This window comes from Somniosus microcephalus, chromosome 1, assembly GCF_052327205.1.
Source record: "Somniosus microcephalus isolate GS21.2 chromosome 1, FLI_Smic_1.0, whole genome shotgun sequence".
NCBI lineage: Eukaryota > Metazoa > Chordata > Chondrichthyes > Squaliformes > Somniosidae > Somniosus > Somniosus microcephalus.
The window spans coordinates 452,305,138-452,326,526 of NC_140987.1; positions in this window are offsets into that span (position 1 = coordinate 452,305,138).

Here is a 21,389-nt window from a genome sequence, read left to right on the forward strand (position 1 = left end):
CTTACATCAGTTGTGGGCAAAATGCTGGAGTCCATCATTAAGGATGAAATAGCGGAGCACTTAGCAAATGGGGACAGGATAGGACAGAGTCAACATGGATTTACAAAGGGTAAATCGTGCTTGACTAATCTATTGGAATTTTTTGAGGGAGTAACTGGTAGAATAGATGGGGGAGAGCCAGTAGATGTGGTGTACCTGGACTTCCAAAAGGCCTTCGATAAGGTCCCACATAAAAGATTAGCATGGAAAATTGAGGCTCATGGGATAAAGGGGAAAGTTTTGGCGTGGATAGGGAACTGGCTGTCAGATAGAAAACAGAGAGTTGGAATAAACGGCTCATTTTCTGAATGGCAGGCAGTAACAAGTGGGGTACCACAGGGATCTGTCCTGGGCCCCCAGCTGTTCACAATTTACATTAATGACCTGGATCAGGGAGTCGGATGCAGCATTTCCAAATTTGCAGACGACACTAAACTAGGAGGGGGGGTGGGCTCAGAGGAAGAGACCAGGAAGCTCCAGAGCGATTTGGACAGACTGGGCGATTGGGCGGATAAATGGCAGATGCACTATAATGTGGACAAGTGCGAAGTTATCCACCTTGGGTGCAGGAACGGGAGGGCAAATTATTATTTAAATGGCAATAGATTGGGAGAGGGGGAAGTACAGAGAGACCTGGGTGTTCTTGTACACCAGTCACTGAAGGCGAGCATGCAGGTGCAACAGGCGGTCAAGAAGGCAAACGGTATGCTGGCCTTCATAGCAAAAGGGTTAGAATACAGGAACAGGGATACCTTGCTGCAGCTGTACAGGGCACTGGTGAGACCACACCTCGAGTACTGTGTACAGTTTTGGTCGCCTCATCTGAGGAAGGATGTTCTTGCCATGGAGGGGGTGCAGCGGCGATTCACCAGGCTGATACCAGGAATGGCGGGAATGACCTATGAGGAGAGACTATGTAGTTTAGGGATGTACACACTGGAGTTTAGAAGATTGAGAGGGGACCTCATAGAAGTGTATAAAATTCTGACAGGTCTAGACAGACTGGATGCAGAAGGAATGTTTCCCTTGGCGGGTGAGAACAGAACTAGAGGACATAATTTAAGGATAAGGGCTAAACCATTTAGGACAGAGATGAGGGGGAATTTCTTCACTCAGAGAGTGGTGAACCTGTGGAACTCATTGCCACAGAGGGCAGTGTATGCCAGCTCATTAAATATATTTAAGAGGGAATTAGATATATTTCTACGGGCAAAAGGGGTTAAGGGTTACGGAGAGAAGGCGGGGACGGGATACTGAATTAAAGGATCAGCCATGATCTCATTAAATGGCGGAGCAGGCACGAAGGGCCGAATGGCCTACTCCTGCTCCTATCTTCTATGTATGTATCTATGTATGACACGAAAATTGGTGGGGTGGTAAATTGCGAGGAGGAAAGCCTCAGGCTACAGGATGATATAAACGGGTTGGTCAGATGGGCGGAAAAGTGGCAAATGGAATTTAACCCTGAAAAGTGCGAGGTGATGCATTTTGGACGGACAAATAAGGCAAGGGAATACACAATGAGTGGTAGGACCCTAGGAAGTACAGAGGGTCAGAGGGACCTTGGTGTACATGTACATAGATCCCTGAAGGCAGCGGAACAGGTAGATAAGGTGGTTAAAAAGGCATATGGGATACTTGCCTTCATTAGCCGAGGCATAGAATATAAGAGCAGGGAGGTTATGATGGAGCTGCACAAAATGCTGGTGAGGCCACAGCTGGAGTACTGTGTGCAGTTCTGGTCGCCTCACTATAGGAAGGATGTGATTGCTTTGGAGAGGGTGCAGAGAAGATTCACCAGGATGTTACCTGGGATGGAGCGCCTCAGCTATGAAGAAAGACTGAACAGGTTGGGGTTGTTTTCCTTGGAGCTAAGAAGGCTGAGGAGGGACCTGATTGAGGTGTACAAAATGATGAGGGGCATAGATAGGGTAGATAAAGAGGAACTTTTCCCCTTAGTAGGGGGGTCAATAACAAGGGGGCATAGATTCAGGGTAAGGGGCAGGAGATTTAGAGGGGATTTGAGGAGGAACTTTTTCACCCAGAGGGTGGTTGGAATCTGGAACTCTCTGCCTGAAAGGGTGGTAGAGGCAGGAACCCTCACAACATTCAAGAAGCATTTGGATGAGCACTTGAAATGCCACTGCATACAAGGCTATGGACCAAATGCTGGAAAATGGGATTAGACTGGACAGGGATTGATGGACGGCGCAGACACGATGGGCCTAAGGGCCTCTTTCTGTGCTGTATAACTCTATGACATCCAACTGAGAGAGCAGACGGGGCCTCGGTTTAACGTGTGATCTGAAAGATGGTACCTCCGACAGTGCAGCACTCCCTCAGTACTGCACCGGCATGTCAATCTAGAGTAGCAGATGGATTACCATTATAGAAACTGCCTGGTTTTCATTCCCATTGAAGTTCTCAAGGATTACAATTACAATTCAATTTTATTTGTCATATATGCAGCAGACATGTGTACTGCACAATGAAATGTTGATTTTTACGAGTCCTCCCAACATTGCAATAAATATGGCATAACAATGATAAAATACTAATAGAAATACAGTAATAATAAATAAAACAACAGTAATAAATAATAATAAATTATACGTTCATGAGTCTTATGGCCTGGGGGTAGAAGCTGTTTCGAAACCTGCTGGTACGAGACCGTATGCTTCGGTATCTCTTACCGGACGGGAGCAGGGTGAAGAGGTTGTGGCTGGGGTGGCTCGCGTCTTTAATGATTCTCAGGGCCTTCCCCCGGCACCTCTCGGGGTAGATATCCTGGACAGCAGGTAGTTTAATTCCTATAGTATGTTGTGCAGCTTTCACCACCATCTGTAGAGCCTTGCGGTCTATGGCGGTGCAGTTGCCATACCAGGTAGTGATGCAGCCGGACAGGATACTCTCTGTAGTGTATGTGCCTTTAAGTCAGAACTACTTTTTACAGCTCCTGTATACTGTAGTACCGGCAGTGACCACACCGGTATATAAGCTGTGCGCATGCCTCTGTACCCCAGTCTAGCGATTACCCTCCTCCAGTAAAGACCTGTTATTTGTTAATGTACAGCATCCGTGTGATTATTTATCCACTGAACCACGGATCTAACAGTGGTAACGAGTGTTGATTCGAATCTACCTGCAACATAAAAAAAAAAAGTCGAGTCCAGTAACACGGGCGTCGACCGCGAGCAACCGCCCAGCAGTCAGGCAGAGATCCAACTTCGCTGGGGAGGCTGTGGAGAACCGGGCTTGGTTCCACAGCCACAATGAGCAGTAAGAGACCGACGACAGGTCCAGAGCAGACCCTTCCCGAGCAGCGGCGGCTGGAGCCGACCGACGGCAGAGAGAGAGCCGAGCAGCGTCGACGGAGTAAGAAAGAAGGTGAAGAGAGCAGGGCGCAGCCGGGGGTTGATCACCGAGCGGCGTCGAGGAAAAATACTGCAAACCGCAGAGAGAGAGGGTAAGAAACAGTCGGGTTCTAGACTGAGCGGCGTCGACAAATATAAAAAGAAGAACGCGCACAGCACAGCCAGTGCTCACTGGCTGAACAGGGACTGCGGGGCGAAGCAAGGGTCGACGCCATTGAGCCGCAGAGAAGCAGGGGGAGCGCGGGAGACGCCATTGAGCCGCAGAGAAGCAGGGAGAGCGCGGGAGGTGCCAATGAGCCGTGGAGAAGAAAGAAGAGCGCGGGAGACGCCATTTGCGAAGCCACAGCGGAGAAGACGGGCGAGCGCAGGAAGGAAGGAAAGCACGAGAGACGCCATTTTGTGCCAGCGGAGAAGAAGGGGAAGCGCGGGAGGCGCCAGTGGTGATAGTTAACGCACAATCAAGGATGCCGAAGAGTGGCAGTATCTCTACATTCGACAATGAAGTCGAAGATTGGGCGACATATGTGGAATGTATTGAGGTGTACTGCAGGGCGAATGAAGTGCCAGATGCTAATAAAGCACTGGTTCTATTAAATTCCGTGGGTGCAAAAACTTATGGGTTCTGCGAAATCTAATAACCCCAGAGAAGCCGGTAAACAAGAATTTTGAAAGCATGGTAGAAATCCTACAGGACCACTTAAACCCCACACCGCTGCTGATATCAGAACGATTTAAGTTCCATAAAAGGAACCAACACAAAGACGAAAGCAATGCTGAGTACCTAACGGAACTGCGCAAGCTATCGAAATACTGCCAGTTTGGAGCGGGACTAGCAGACACGTTAAGGGACAAGTTTGTGTGTGGGCTACAAAGTGAAGGAACCCAGAAACGGCTTCTATCAGAAAAGGACCTTACGCTGGACAAAGCTTTCAGTATGGCAGTATCACACGAAGCAGCCGCAAGGGGCGCGGCAGAGATTAAACGGAAACCGCAAGAATATGGCACCAATGAAATGACCTATGGAACAGGGAAGTGCTATCGCTGCGGCAGAACAACACATGACCAGAAAGATTGTTGGTTCAAGGATCAAGTGTGCAGAGAGTGTGGGAAAGCAGGACACATAGCAAGAGTCTGCAGGTCTGGGAAGAAAACCAACAGTAAGAAATCTCCACAGGAGAAGTACAAAAAGGTACACCAGGTGATGGACAGTGGTTCAGAGGAACAGAAAAGTGACACAGACTCCGGAAGCAAGGAGCTGGGTTGTCTGAAACTACGTAATGTAACCGAAATGGAGGATCACCAGACTATCTGGGTTACACTCAAGATAGACGGAGTCCAAGTGGAAATGGAATTGGACACAGGGTTAGCTCTAACAGTCATACATCAAAGAGACTACAAGCGGCTATTTTCACACATACCCTTGAAAGCTACAGAGATTGCCTTGAAGACGTATACGGGGCAAAAAGTCTAACCCAAAGGGAAAATAAGGGTGAAAGTGACATATAAAGGTCAGGAAATACCTAAAATGGATATATATGTATTGCCAAATGGAGGACCACCACTGCTAGGACTTGAATGGATCCGGAAGATACAATTAGATTGGCATTCCATACAGGCACTGAAGGTTGAAGCCAAAAGGGATGACGACGTCACACCTGGACGATTGTCAAAAATGCTAATTGAAACAAAAGAAGTGTTCCAGGAGGGACTAGGAACACTAAAAGGAATAACAGCAACAATTAAAATAGAGGAAAATGCGAGCCCAAAGTTTCTGAAGACCAGACCAGTGCCTTATGCGATCAGACCAGCGGTTGAAGCAGAGCTGGAAGGGTTGGAACATTCAGGAGTACTGTCCAAAGTGGACTGGAGTGAGTGGGCTACACCCATCGTTCCTGTAATGAAGAGGTCGTTGAGTAATATGCCTGGGGAACCAAAGAAGGTCTGCATCTGTGGGGATTTTAAGGTGACAGTGAACCCAGTCCTTCACACGGTGCAATATCCGCTTCCATGAATTGAGGATATTTTCGCCTCGCTATCTGGTGGTAAACGCTTCACCAAAATTGATCTAGCCCAGGCGTACTTGCAAATGGAGGTAGAAGAAGCTTTGAAACATTACCTTACGATCAACACCCATAAAGGTCTCTATCAATACAACCGGCTGGTGTTTGGAGTAGCCTCGGCTCCGGCTATCTGGCAAAGGGCGATGGATCAGGTCCTGCAAGGGATCCCAGGGACCCAGTGTTATTTGGATGACATCTTGGTCACGGGCGAAAATGACGGTGATCACCTCGCTAACTTGGAGAAGGTGCTCGCCAGATTAAAGGAATATGGGCTACGAGCTAATCGCCACAAGTGTGAGTTTTTCCAGAAACAGATCTCATATTGCGGCCACGTCATCGATGAAGAGGGGTTACATAAGTCCCCTGACAAGATTGAGGCAGTAGTCAAGGCTCCAGCACCGGAAAATGTGTCACAACTGAGGTCGTTCCTCGGGCTGGTAAACTATTACCACAAGTTCTTACCAAATTTGTCTACGGTATTACACCCGCTGAACACCCTACTGCAAACAGGGGTACCATGGAAGTGGGATGACGAACGTAGACGAGCTTTCCAGAAGTGTAAAGAATTGATCACATCAAAAGAGGTGTTGGCCCATTTCAACCCAGCACTACCAATTTGTTTGGCATATGATGCATCACCCTACGGCATTGAAGCAGTGCTGTCGCACAAATTCCCAGACGGGTTGGAGAGGCCAGTAGCCTTTGCGTCTCGGTCACTAACCTCAGCCGAGCGCAACTACGCCCAGATTGACAGGGAGGCCCTCAGCCTAGTATGGGGAGTAAAAAAATTCAACCACTATCTGCACGGGCAGAAGTTCACCTTGCTGACTGACCACCAACCACTTGTCTCCATCTTTAATCCTAAGAAGGGCGTGCCAGTAATGACTGCACAGTGGTTACAAAGATGGTCCCTGTTTCTAGGGGCGAATCAATATGAAATAGAATATAAAGGCACAAAACAGCATGGGAACGCTGATGGGCTATCGCGCCTGCCACTGCCTACTGTGGAGGAAGCACCAGCAGTGGACCCTATTGAGATATTTTATTCGTCGATAATTGAATGATTGCCAGTAACAAACACGGATATAGAGAAGGAGACCCACAACGATCCGACGCTGTCATGGGTATATGAATTGATGGTGAGGGGATGGCCAACACATGGCGACTCACTGTTGCCAGCATTCTCATCCAGAAGAGAACAGCTGTCAGTATGCCAGGGGACAGTGATGTGTGGATCCAGAGTGGTAATTCCACCCAAGTTAAGGGAGAGAGTGCTAAATGAGCTACATGAAGGTCATCTGGGGGGAGTGAAAATGAAAAGCCTTGCTAGGGCTTATGTGTGGTGGCCGGGAATCGATCAACAAATCGAAGACCTAACTAAGAGCTGCTTAGGATGCCAGAAGGTCCAAAATGCACCACCACATGCCCCTCTACACCCATGGGAGTGGCCCTCCTCTCCATGGCAACAGGTGCACATTGATTTCGCTGGTCCATTCATGGACTCAATGTTCTTAATAGCAGTGGATGCTCATTCAAAGTTGCCTGAGGTGATAAAGATGTCTTCAACCACTACAGAGAAAACGATTGCTGTCCTCCGGACCATATTGGCCAGAAACGGTTTGCCAGAGCAGATCTGCTCTGATAATAGACCACAGTTTGTGTCCGATGAGTTCCAAAAATTCATGAAAAGGAATGGGGTAAGGCATTACACATCCGCCCCGTATCATCCAGCCACCAATGGATTGGCTGAGAGGCTCGTACAAACCTTTAAGAAGGTGATAAAGGCCATGTGCGATGAGGAAATTCCACTACAGCATAAGATGGACAATTTCTTATTAGCCTACCGAAACGCGGCACATGCAGTTACCAACCAGACCCCGGCCATGATGTTCTTTAACCAAAGGTTGAGATCTCGTCTGGACTTGCTCAGACCAAATGTGCTAAGAAATGTTGAGGACAAACAATTCCAGCACATCAACCAGAAGCCGACAAGGAGCTTCAATGTAGGGCAACCAGTCTTGGCCCGGGACTATCGAACAGAGAAGTGGCAACCCGGAACGATATGTACAAGGCAGGGGCCATTAACGTACACAGTGGATGTCGGGGAGAACATTGTGAGACGCCACGTCGATCAGATCTTAGCATCACAGGAATGCGTCAACCCCATGTCTCGAGTACCTGGGGATGAACCCGACATTCCGGTAGCATCTACTTCAGACCCAGTAGCAGTGGAACCCGATGAACTACCCGATGAAAAGGGGTCAGAATCGCCTCTGCACCAAGAACAAGAACCTCTGGAAAGGCGCTATCCCGAAAGGGTCAGGAAGCCGCCCCAAAGACTGAATCTATAAATGGACTTTTGTTATTGAATGTACATGTAAAAATGTAATTGTCATTTGAATATTAAGGGGGTATTATTAATCTAAAAAGGGAGGAATTGTAGTGTATGTGCCTTTAAGTCAGAACTACTTTTTACAGCTCCTGTATACTGTAGTACCGGCAGTGACCACACCGGTATATGAGCTGTGCGCATGCCTCTGTACCCCAGTCTAGAGATTACCCTCCTCCAGTGAAGACCTGCTATTTGTTAATGTACAGCATCCGTGTGATTATTTATCCACTGAACCACGGATCTAACACTCTCGATGGTGCACCGGTAGAAGTTGGTGAGAATCTGGGGGGCCATTCCAAATTTCTTCAGTCTCCTGAGAAAGAACAGGCATTGGCATGCCTTCTTAGTTATGATGTCAATGTGATGTGACCACGTTAAGTCCTCTGTAATGAATACACCCAGGAATTTGAAGCTGCTGACCCTCTCCACCTCAGCCCCTTCAATGTAGATTGGGGTGCATCCCTCCCCCTGCCGCTTCCTTTAGTCCACGATCATCTCCTTTGTCTTGCTGATGTTGAGGGAGAGGTTGTTGTACTTGCACCATTCTGCTAGAGCTCTTACCTCCTCCCTGTAGCCTGTCTCGTCACCATCTGTGATCAGGCCTACAACGGTAGTGTCATCAGCAAACTTGATGATGGAGTTGGAGTTGTGCGTGGCCACGCAATCGTGAGTAAACAGGGAGTACAGAAGGGGGCTGAGCACACAACTCTGGGGAGCTCCCGTGTTCAGGATCAGTGTGGAGGAGGTGTTTCTGCCTATTTTCACCACCTGGGGTCTGCCCGTCAGGAAGTCCAGGATCCAGTTGCATAGGGAGGTGTTAAGTCCTAGCTCACTGAGCTTGCTGACAAGCTTGGAGGGGATAATGGTATTGAATGCTGAACTATAATCAATGAACAACGTTCTCACATAGGTGTTCCTCTTATCCAGGTGTGATAAGGCAGTGTGCAGTACAGTGGTGATGGCATCATCCCTAGATCTTTTTGGGCGGTAAGCAAATTGGAGTGGGTCCAGTGTGTCAGTTAGTAAGGAGTTGATGTGGGTTTTGACCAGTCTCTCAAAGCACTTCATGATGACAGAAGTGAGTGCTATGGGGCGGTAGTCGTTTAAACAGGTTACTTTTGTTTTTTTGGGGACTGGAATAACCAATGTCATCTTGAAGCAGGTGGGGACTACAGACTGGTACAGTGAACGGTTGAATATATCCGTAAACACGGCTGCCAGCTGGTCAGCGCATGCTCTAAGGACACGCCCAGGGATCCCATCTGGACCGGGTGCTTTGTGGGTGTTCACTCTCTTAAAAGTCTTGCTCACATCAGCCACGGAGATTGAGAAGACCCGGTCGTTCTGAGCCGCGGGCGCCCTTGTAACAGGCCAGTTGTTGTTGGCCTCAAACCGGGCGTAAAAAGTGTTAAGCTCGTCCGGGAGAGAGGCATTGCTGGGCATGACACAGCTGGGTTTCCCTTTGTAGTCCGTAATAGTTTGTAGTCCACTCCACATCCTTCGCGAATCTGAGCTATGATAGTGTGACTCCACTTTATCCGTGTATTTTTTTTGCATTTTTGATGGTTTTTCTTAGCTCGTACTTTGATTTCTTGTACTCATCTATGTCCCCAGAGTTGAATGCGATGGACCGTACTTTTAGCATAGCACGGATATTGCCATTTACCCATGGTTTCTGGTTGGGAAATGTTCGTACAACAATCCTCGGAACAACGTCATCTATGCACTTGTTTATGAAACTAATGACTGAATCTGTATATGTGTTGATGTCATTGTCCGAGGCATTCCGGAACATATCCCAGTCAGTGGAATCAAAACAGTCTTGTAACATAGCGTCTGATTGATCTGACCACCATTGTAGAGATCTCATCACAGGCTTTTCCTGTTTCAGTTTCTGCCTACAGGTGGGTAGCAGCAGGATGGAGTCGTGATCTGATTTGCCGAAGGGAGGGCGGGGGAAGGCCTTGTATCCATCCCGGAATGGAGTGTAATCATGATCTAGTGTGTTCTTGGCTCGCGTTGGGCAGGTGATATGCTGATGTTATTTAGGCAGTACTTTCTTCAGATTGGCTTTGTTGAAATCGCCAGCCACGATGAATGCAGCCTCTGGATGGGAAGTTTCAAGCCTGCTAATGGTCCCATACAGCTCGTTTAGTGCCCTATTTGGTCGGCCTGTGGTGGAATATACACCGCTGTAATGATCATGGATGAGAACTCTCTCGGGAGGTAGAAGGGTCGGCATTTGATCATCAGGTGTTCAAGATCGGGTGAACAAGAAGATGTAAGTAGTTCCACGTCGGAACACCAAGAATTGTTGATCATAAAGCATACTCCACCCCCTCTATTCTTCCCCGAGTCCTTTGTTCGGTCTAGCCGGTGAATGTTGAATCCCTCTGGTTGAATGGTCGAAGCCAGTATCGATGGATCAAGCCAAGTCTCAGTGAAAATCAAGACATTGCAGTTCTTAATGTCTCGCTGGAAGGTGAGCCTCCCCCTGAGTTCGTCCAGCTTATTGTCCAGTGACTGCACATTCGCCAGGAGAATACTCGGAAAGGGGGGGTGGTGTTCACGTCGCCTCAGCTTCACTAATGCACCTGCTCGTCTGCCCCGCTTGCGCCGTCGTCACTTCCTGATCACAGGAATGAAGTCAGGTAAGCAGGTGGGAGGGTAGATGGTAGTAGCAGCAGAATCCCAGTTTGAAAAATCGGGGGTAGGTCCTATATCTCCGGACGATCTTATGTTCAGAAGTGATTGATGGTCGTAGCGGATAAGCGAAGAAACAGTACTTACAAAATTGTTTAATAATAACAATAAAATAATAAATAAAGTGGAAAGTTGTAGACGAGCTCATAAAACAGCGGCTACCCTCATGAGCCATACAGGTTGGTTAAACAGTAGAATATTTTTTAAAAAACAACCAAATTACTAATACTAAAACTAGAGTACTAAATACTAAACAGTAGAATACTAAAAACTAACAGTACAATATATTAAAATACAATATTAAATACATTAAATACAACATTAAAATACCAGAATTGAAAAGCAGAGAAATGATGTTAAACTTGTATAGAACCTTGGTTACACCACACTTGAAGAACTCTGCGCAGTTCTGGTCTACATATTATAAAAAGGAGATAGAGACACTGGAAAAGATGCAAAAAAGATTTATGACTATAATACCAGAATTGAGAGGTTATAACTATCAGGAAAGGTTGAACAGACTGGGGCTCTTTCCTCTAGACAAAAGGAGGCTGAGGGATGACCTGATAGAGGTCTTTAAAATCATGAAGGGGGCTTGATAGGGTAGACGTAGAGAAGATGTTTCCACATGTGGGTGAGACCAAAACTAGGGGGTCATAAATATAAGACAGTCACTAAGAAATCCAACAGGGAATTCAGGAGAAACCCAGAGAGTGGTGAGAATATAGAACCACAGGGAGTGGTTGAGGCGAATAGCTTAGACGTCTTTAAGGGGAAACTGGATAAGTACATGAGGGAGAAAGGAATAGAAGGTTATGCAGATAGGATTAGATGTAATAGGGTGGGAGGAGGCTGGTGTGGAGCATAAACACCGGCACGGACCAGTTGGGCCGTATGGCCTGTTTCTGTGCTGTAAATTCCATGTAACGGAAATGAAAATTGAGGCGGTTTCGATAACGGGTCGTGACATGAATCAGTCATTCATGAAAGAAAGACTTATAAAATAATACTGAGCAGCCTGCGGGTGGCGCTGTCCAGGGAGAGTATAAATACTCGGGCACGGACCCAGCTTGCGCAGGACATTCTTAACAGGAACTAGTGAAGGACACAACTAGACCTCCATGTTGTAAAACAGTTGATTAAAGCTTTGTTTAACGCTTAGACCAAGTGCCTAGTAGTTTTCTTACATCAGGTAGCCCATCCGTGATGCTGGTTTCACGTCGTAGCACCAAGTGGAAAATCTACCTCAGGATACCTGCTTCCCTCAGTGACTTGAATTCCACAATAGGATCCAATTTAATTAGATTGGCTCATTTTCCATTCTATCGATGGGAAAGCTCACATTAAGCTGTAAGCTACATTAAGATTAACCAGAGGAAAATTCATTAACGTTCTTTAAATGAATTAGGTTTTTTTCGGCAATCTACATTGATTTCGATTTCAGATCTGATCGATGTGTTTACTACGATAAAACGGTTTGATAGGGTAGATACGGGGAATCTATTTCCTCTTGTGGGGTAATCCAGGGCAAGGGGGCACAGTCTTAAAATTAGAGCCAGGCCGTTTAGGAGTGAAATCAGGAAGCTCATAAGAACATAAGAATTAGGAGCAGGAGTAAGCCATACGGCTCCTCGAGTCTGCTCCGCCATTCAATAAAATAACCTCAACTCCACTTTCCTGTTCTGTCCCCATATCCTTTGATTCCCCCAGAGTCCAAAAATCCATCAATCACAGCCTTGAATATACTCAACGATTCAGCATCCACAGCCCTCTGGGGTAAAGCGTTCCAAAGATTCACAAACCTCTGAGTGAAGAGATTCCTCCTCATCTCAGTCTTAAAAGCCTGACCCCTTATCCTGGGACTATGCCCCCCAGTTCTAGCACATTTTCGCACAAAGGGTAGTGGAAATCTGGAACTCTCCCCCAAATGGCTGTGGACGCTGGGGGTCAATAAAAATATTCCAGTGGGGTTAAACCCAGCTTAAAGTTTGGATTTATGTTTAGTTAATGTTTGTGTGGGTGAAACATAGAAACATAGAAAGTTACAGCATGGAGGGAAGCCATTGCGGCCCATCGTGTCCGCGCCGGCCAACTAAGAACTACCTAACATAATCCCACTTCCCAGCTCTTGGTCCGTAGCCCTGCAGGTTACAGCATCCCAAGTGCACATCCAAGTACTATTTAAATGTGGTTAGGGTTCCTGCCTCTACCACCCTTTCAGGCAGTGAGTTCCAGACCCCCACCACCCTCTGGGTAAAGAAATTTCCCCTCAAATCCCTCTAAACCTTCCACCAATTACTTTAAATCTGTGCCCCCTGGTTTTGACCCCTCTCCTAAGGGAAATACATCATTTCTATCCACTCTATCGAGGCCCCTCATAATTTGAAACACCTCCATAAGGTCTCCCCTCAGCCTCCTCTGTTCCAAGGTAAACAGACCCAGCCTATCCAGTCTTTCCTCATAGCTAAGATTCTCTACTCCCGGCAACATCCTTGTAAATCTCCTCTGTACCTCCTCTAGTCCAGAACTGCACGCAGTACTCTAGCTGAGGCCTAACTAGTGTTTTATACAGTTGAAGCATAACCCCCCTGCTCTTGTAATCTATGCCACGGCTAATAAAAGCAAGCATTCTGTATGCCTTCTTAACCACTTTATCTACATGGCCTGCTGCCTTCAGGGATCTGTGGACATGCACTCCAAGGTCCCTTTGTTCCTCTACACTACTCAGTGTCCTACCATTTAATGTGTATTCCCTTTCCTTGTTAGCCCTCCCCAAATGTATTACCTCACACTTCTCCGGATTAAATTCCATTTGCCACTGTTCTGCCCACCTGACCAATTTATTGATATCTTCCTGCAGTCTACAGCTTCCTTCTTCAGTAGCAACCTACAGAAAAGTGTAAATGCATTAAAAATGATTTTTCCAACATTTTCTTACCTCTGAAATTCACCAGTGCACCATTGGATCCTTCACACCACTTCTGCAGCTGTCATCAATGCAGAAACATTACAGCAGACTCACAACACGCCACACTTACCTGGCGTGGTGTCCGGATGTCGGGAAACCCGAAACAGAAGCGGCAAAATTGAAAAAGAGCCTACTAACAACTATCAAATACCTGTTAACAGGCAGTTAAGTGGCTATAATCCGCTTCCCGCTATTAGGTGTCGGACCCATGTGTAAATTGGGGACCCGACACCTGGGAAGATTGGTTGGAGGCGGGTTGACAGTGGGTTTCCTACCCGCTATCAATCTTTGTCTCCAAACCCGCACTCTGATTGCAGGCAAAATTACGGCCAAAGAGAGGGAAAGCAAGATTGGATTAAGAGTAAAAAGACATAAAGAAAAAGTAAGAAAACAAATGTAGAAATTAAAAATTTTACATTTATAAAATCACGAACAATGATTTGCTACCTGCAGGAATGAGATTGAACAGTTTAAATTGCTCAGTTTCTGGGACAGATAGGTTGATTGCGTTGGATTGCAAAAATAGGCCTGTGAACCAAAGCCTGAATCCTCTAGTCTTTAAATACATTAAACAAAGCTGTAGGGAGGGCTGTAGTACTAGAAATCATAGTTAAAGGTTGACTAGCTTCACGTATTAGGAAATATATATATTAAAAACGTACATGTAGCATTTCACAGAAATCACAGAAATCCCACAGTGCAGATAGAGGCCACCTCGGCCCATCGAGCCCGCACCGACACACATCCCACCCGATCCCCGCAGCCCCCACACCAACGGCTATCCCCGCAACCCCACGCATTTAATCCCCCTAACATTAAGGGTCAATTTATCATAGCCAATCAACCTAACCTGCACATCTTTGGACTGTGGGAGGAAACCGGAGCACCCGGAGGAAACCCACGCAAACACGGGGAGAATGTGCAAACTCCACACAGACAGTTGCCCGAGGCCGGATTCGAACCCGGGTCCCTGGCACTGTGAGGCAACAGTGCTAACCACTATGCCACCGTAGCTGCAAAGCATGATGGGATACTTGACCGTCATTAACCCTTTTTAACTAAGTACTTTAGAAATAGCAGACCACAGCATATTTGCTAGACTTTTGGTCTCCGTCGTTACTGAACCCAAAACATTTCAGAATATTGTTATCAGTGTTACAGAAGCAGTGTTTAATGCAGCTGGCTTTCTAAGAGATAAGGGGAACTGAACTTCATAGGGAGTTGGCCATTTCTATCTTTGCCTCAAACACCTTATCTTCCTTTGTAATGTCTGCTCGCAACCAAAAGTGGGCATTGTTTATTATCTCAAGAATTAAGCGACCTTGCTCACAGAAGCTAGATGTCTAGAAACTAGGTGTTATGCTGTATGTCAAAGAACACTTTAGGGCAGCTCCCGACATTGAGTGACTAATCACCCAACCAATAAGAGAGTAACTGTAGTGACGGTGTCTGTATGCATACGCCCACTTTTGTAACCAGTGGGCGTTGCTTATTGAAAGGTATATAAAATGCTTGTATGCTGTATTTCCTTAGAGAGACAGGTGCAAGTCTGAGGAGGCTCCCTCCTCTCCCTTGTGCACAAGGCCTTCCGGACGTTTTCTAATAAACTTTAACTTTGTCAGCAGTTCCGTCTCTCCATCTGGTTTTACTCCGAAATTTGAATCTAGCAGTTGGTGTCAGAAGTGGGATACTGTGTTGCAGGGTGCAGGTAGGATGTAAATTGTCCGCATTGTGGGAGGGCAATTCGAATCTAACAATTGGCATTGCATTAACAATGATCATGATGCTGAAAAGATACTTGCGCTGATTTGCAAATAACAGCGCATCTCTTAATCCCCCTGAACTAGCTGAACACAGTAATAACAGTGTGTGTCGTTAATACTTTGTTATTTGTCCAGCAAGATCTGGCCCTTTATTTCCAATACAGTGATGTTTATCAGATGCGGTTGTTCAATATACTATTTACATTATGCTTCATCAAGGCTACAGAGACCAAGTGCTGGAAAATGGGATTAGAATAGAGAGGGCTTGATCACCAGCGCGGACATGATGGGCCGAATGGCTTCCTTCTGTGCTGTATAACTCTATGACTCTATCACTATGACTTGGCGGGAGAAGGTGGGGTTGGCTTTCTCCTTCAACCACTGCAGTTCTTGTGGTGATGGTCGCTCCAACGATGGTGTCAGGTAGGGAATTCCAAGGATTTTGACCCAGCAGTGAGAAGGGAATGGCGATATCAGTCAGGATGATGTGTGGGTCGGAGTTAAACTTGGAGGTGATGGTTTTTTTATCGATCTTGCTGCTCTTGTCCTTCTTGAGTGTCAGCTGTGGCTCAGTGGGTAGCACACTCGCCCCTGAGTCAGAAGGTTGTGGGTTCAAGTCCCGCTCCAGGGACCTGAGCACATAAAGCTAGGCTGACACTCCAGTACAGTGCTAAGGGAGTGCTGCATGGCCAGAGGTGCCATCTTTCAGATGAGACGTTAAACCGAAGCCCTGTCTTCTCTCTCAGATGGACGTAAAAGATCCCATGGCACTATTTTGAAGAACAGCAGGGGAGTTATCCCCGGTGACCTGGCCAATACTTATCCCTCAACCAACATCACTAAAGACAGTTTATCTGGTCATTAGCACATTGCTGTTTGTGGGAGTTTGCTGTGCGCAAATTGGCTGCCTTGTTTCCCACATTACAACAGTGACTCCACCTCGAAAGTACTTCATTGGCTGTAAAGCACTTTGAGACATCCGGTGGTCATGAAAGGCACTATATAAATGCAAGTCTTTCTTTCTTTCTTGAGGCCAGACGGTTGGATCACAACTATTTCTATGTCCATCATGAAAGTTTAGCGATTACGAATCTCCCTCAACAGTCCGCCTGGCCCAGTGGCTGAGCACCATCTTTCCTTTTGGGGTTTTCTTAGAACCATCAATATATTTTTCAAATCAATTCCTGAGTCTCTTGGTCAGGACAATGATCAACTGCGTGTCCTTTTCTCTGAATACAAATTGACAAAAAAGTGTATAGTCAGTTCGATGCAACGTTTTATTGCAACTCTCTGCATGCAATAAACTGAGCGGTATCTGAAAATCGCGCAGACTAGAGTGGGGTCTTCAGTTATATGCTAAAATTTTGCTGTTGGCTTCTTTATCACAGGGGAAAAAGTTTGCTTTGCTTCGAGTTTCCTTCTGCGCCATTAAGCTGAACATTTCCGTTCACCACGTTTGGATTACTTACCCGAGTGGAGAGTTTTATTTTCTGCTTGAGATGTTAAGCTGTGATTATTTCAGCTGATGCGCTGATTTGGCGAGTTAACTTAAATTTCTGCTCATCAGGGAAGGCTGCTAATTAAAGGTATTTACCGTCAAATACCTTTTCCAAAGGGACCAAATGATCGATGGGCAGAAAACGATGGCCTAAGTTTGGCAAGTAGGGACACGTGTATTAATGGTCCCCTTTGAAAACTTTGTAACAGCTTCCTTTACCCTCACCTCTCCGTGCCTCTGGATTTTATTGACGTAAAGACACATTTCACTTTGAGTTAATCGATTGCTTGATGACCTGCAGCACGTAACTCAGCTGTCACAAGTGCATGTCGGAAATTCAGGGCCTCACTGGGAGTCCAATGTCGGAAAGTGACCCCCTCCTGCCTTCCTCGGAGCCCCATGGACGTAGATTTAATGGTGTATCATTTAAGCAGTTTAATTTAAATCAATGAGAAAATCAGATGTGGCTGCTCTTTTAATTAATCAAGATTTGTTTTGCCGATCGGCATTGTTTTTTCAAGGACCTTCTAAGTGAGATGTTTAAAATGACAAAAAGGGATTCGATAGAGTAGACAGCAAATCGAACGGCCCAGAAATTCGGGTCGGGGGTTCCCGCGGGTGCAAGCCCCCGACCTGCACTTACCCAGCGCGCCGGCCGTTGAGCTGTGGGCCCACGTGGGATTCCGATCCTGGGCCTGCTCCAACTGCCGGCGCGCAGTGCTTGCGTATCCCAGGGGCGCAGTTAGTTCAAAGCGTCCCCTGGGATCACGTGGGCCATGGAGAGCCAATGGTAGCAGGGAATGCTTCATTCATAAGTTTGACAGGAAGAGCTGTCAAAACTATAAATACTATAAGCCCCAAAACATCATTAAAACTTCAAATAATTTTTTTTTTTAAATCACATTTTTAAAATAACTATAAATTACATGAAATAACTGTTTTAAACAATAATTTAAATTTTTGAAAAAATTAATTACATTTTCTAATGGGGCTAAACATAAACTTAGCTTTCTTTAAAGTATTTAAAATTAATAAACCTGTGGAAAAAATGTTTCAATTTTATTTAATTCACCACTTACCTTGTTAAAAACAGGCCTTGCGCCTGCTTTTTAAAAGTGTAACTGCTGGAGACTTACCCTTCCGGAGAAACCTGCAAAAAAAGTACGTTCGATGCGCACGCGCTGCCTCTCCGGCGCACGCGTTCCACCTCTTAACCCCTTAGAAACATAGAAGATAGGAGCAGGAGTAGGCCATTCAGCCCCTCGAGCCCGCTCCATCATTCAATGAGATCATGGCTGATCATCCAAATTCAGTACCCTGTCCTTGCCTTCTCCCCATATCCCTTGATCCTTCTTTCAGGGAAACGGAAGTGCCGGTTTCCCGCGCATGCGCAGTGCATGCACAAAACCGGCACTTTCGTTGGGCCTACTCGTCAGTACCCCGTGTGTATTCACGTGTTGGGACCCGAATTTCTGGGCCATTATCTCTGGTGGGAGAACCATGAAGAATGGGGCATTACCTTAAACTTAGAGTGAGGCTGTTTCGTCATGAAATAAGGAAGCAGTTCTTCACACAGAGTGTAGTGGAATTCTGGAACTCTCTCCCCTGCAGAAGTCTGTGGAGGCTGGGGGCTCAATTGAATTAATCAAAGACTGAGATCAATAGGTTTTTGTTAGGTAAGGGCACTAAGGGGATACGAAGCAAAGGCGGCTAAGTGGAGTTGAGGTACAGGTCAGGCACAATCTAATTGAAAGGCAGAACAGACTCGACGGGCTGAATGGCCTCATCCTGTTTCGATGTTCCCATGATCTTCTATTCCTAAATGCCAGGAAAGTATACAAATAATACTATTTATTCATCTGTGGCGTTGCCACATTGGGGAAACACTGTGTGTATGTAGATAAACCTGTATAATCCCCTTTTAACTGCTGTATTCCCCTCCCCCCGCAAGACAGTTGCAAGCTGAGAGGAATAAGGCATGTTCAGACTTGCCTGCTGCTGAGAGAAGGAAAACCAATCAGGTTCCAGCAGGTGACCAATCCGTGAGTCATCACAGGCTCACGGGCTTTACGAATTCAGTACTGTATTGTGAGAGTTGGAGTAAAGACCTATTTCTTGTAGCTCGCTGTGTTGCCTATTTCTTTACGCAGGAGACTGTAGTCTCCCACATTGGTGACCCCGAATGTCGGCGGCCGAAGCCTCCGACTCACGTAGCCCTACAGAGGCCAGCAACGACCCGACGGCAACCAGCAGCAGCCCGATGTCGGCCGGCGCCGCGTCCTTGAAGCTCCCCACCTTCTGGGAACACCAAGTACCAGCTTGGTTCATGCACACGGAGGCCCAATTCACCCTTCGCAGGGTTCAAGACGATGAAGAAAGGTACCTCCACGTAGTCTCAGCACTAGTAAGCTCCACCGCTGCCGAAGTTCTCGACCTGCTGGGGAGCCCACCACAGACCGGCAAGTACTCAACCATTAAGGGCCGCTTGCTGCAGGCTTACGGTCTGTCCGGGGAGGAGAGGGCCCGTAGGCTTCTTTCACTACCAGGCCTCGGCGACTCTACCCCGACCCAGTTGATGAGCCGGATGCTTGCGCTCCGAGGCTCTGAACCACAGTGCTTCTTGTTTCGGGCCCTTTTCCTCAGCCTGCTTCCTCAGCAGGTGCAGACTGCCCTCGCGGGGTCCCCGATCACGGACTGCGTACAACTGGCAGCTGCCGCGGACAAAGTCTTTGCCGTCGCCCAACTCGGCTGTGCAGCCGCGAGGCCCCCCGACACCACCGAGCGCGCGCCGCCACGCCAGGCCGCAGAACTATGCTACTACCACGCACGTTTCGGCCACAAGGCCCAACGCTGCAGAGCACCCTGCTCTTTTGATCAAACCAAGATGGCCGCCCGGCCCAACGCGTCAGCCCGGCGCCGCCGTCTAGGCCTGCTCAACCGCAACCCCGCTGCCACAATGGCCATCGGCACCGCAGGTAAACTGCTGTACATAACCGACTCCCTTTCAGGGCGCAGATTCCTTTGCGACACCGGAGCCCAATGCAGCATAATTCCTGCCTCCCAGCTTGACATCCAGGCAGGCTGCAGCGGCCCACCCCTCGTGGCGGCAAATGGCGCAGCCATCGCTACTTTTGGAAAGCGACGGGCCGAGGTTTGTTTCAACGGCCAGCGATTTACGTGGGATTTCGTGACGGCCTCGGTTGCACATCCCTTGCTGGGCGCCGATTTTCTTTGCGCCCACGGACTCCTGGTCGACGTCCGCGACAGGCGCCTGATCGACGCAGCAACTTTCGCTTCACTGGCCTGCCAGCAGAGCAACAGCCCGGCCCTCGTCGGGTCCTGCTCTGCCCCGGCGGATGACGACTACGCCCGCCTACTCGCAGATTTCCCGAGGCTCACATAACCGACCTTCTCAGCCGCGGCAGCCAAGCATGGTGTCGAGCACCACATCGCCACTACGGGACCACCAGTGTTCGCCCGAGCCAGACGCCTGGACCCAGCCAAGATGGCGGTGGCCAAGGAAGAATTCGCCACGATGGAGAAACTGGGCATCACCCGCCACTCGAACAGCCCCTGGTCGTCCCCCCTCCACATTGTGCCCAAGCCGGGCGGTGGCTGGCGCCCCTGCGGCGACGACAGACGGCTCAATGATGCCACCACGCCCGATAGATACCCCATTCCGCACATCCAAGATTTTTCGGCACACCTAGCAGGAAAGTCCGTCTTTTCCAAGGTCAACCAGATTCGCGGCTACCATCAGGTCCCCGTCCACCACGCAGACGTCCAGAAGACGGCGATCATCACCCCCTTCGGACTGTTCGAGTTCCTGCGCATGCCCTTCGGGCTCAAGAATGCCGCACAGGCCTTCCAACGGCTCATGGATTCCGTCCTACGGGACCTGAGCTTCCTGTTCGTCTATCTGGATGATATCCTCGTGGCCAGCACCAGCAAGGCCGAGCACATCGCGTATTTGCGCTCTCTTTTCCAGCGCCTCAGCCAACACGGGCTAATCATCAACCCGGCCAAATGCCAGTTCGGAGCAGCCCAAATTGACTTTCTCGGCCACAGAATCTCGCCAAGGGGAGCCATTCCCCTACTTTCCAAGGTGCAGGCGGTGGCGGACTTTCCCCAGCCCACCTCGGTCAAGGCGCTGCAGGAATTTTTGGGGATGGTCAATTTCTATCACCGTTTCGTGCCCAAGGCCGCCTCACTCATGCGCCCCCTCTACGAAGCCACCAGGGGCAAAACGGGCAAAGAGCAACTCACCTGGTCCAGCGAGATGGCGACAGCCTTCCACCAGACCAAAAGCGCCTTGGCCAACGCCACACTACTGGCCCACCCCATCCCGGGCGCCAAGACCGCCCTCACCACGAATGCCTCGGATTACGCCGTCGGCGCTGTCCAGCAACAGTGGGTCGAAGATGCGTGGCAGCCACTGGCATTTTTCAGCCGACAGCTGCGCGAGAAGGAGCAGGCCTACAGCACGTTCGACAGAGAGCCCCTGGCCCTGTTCCTGGCAATCCGGCACTTCCGTTTCCTCCTGGAAGGCCGGCCATTCACCGCATTCGTGGACCACAAGCCGCTCACTTTCA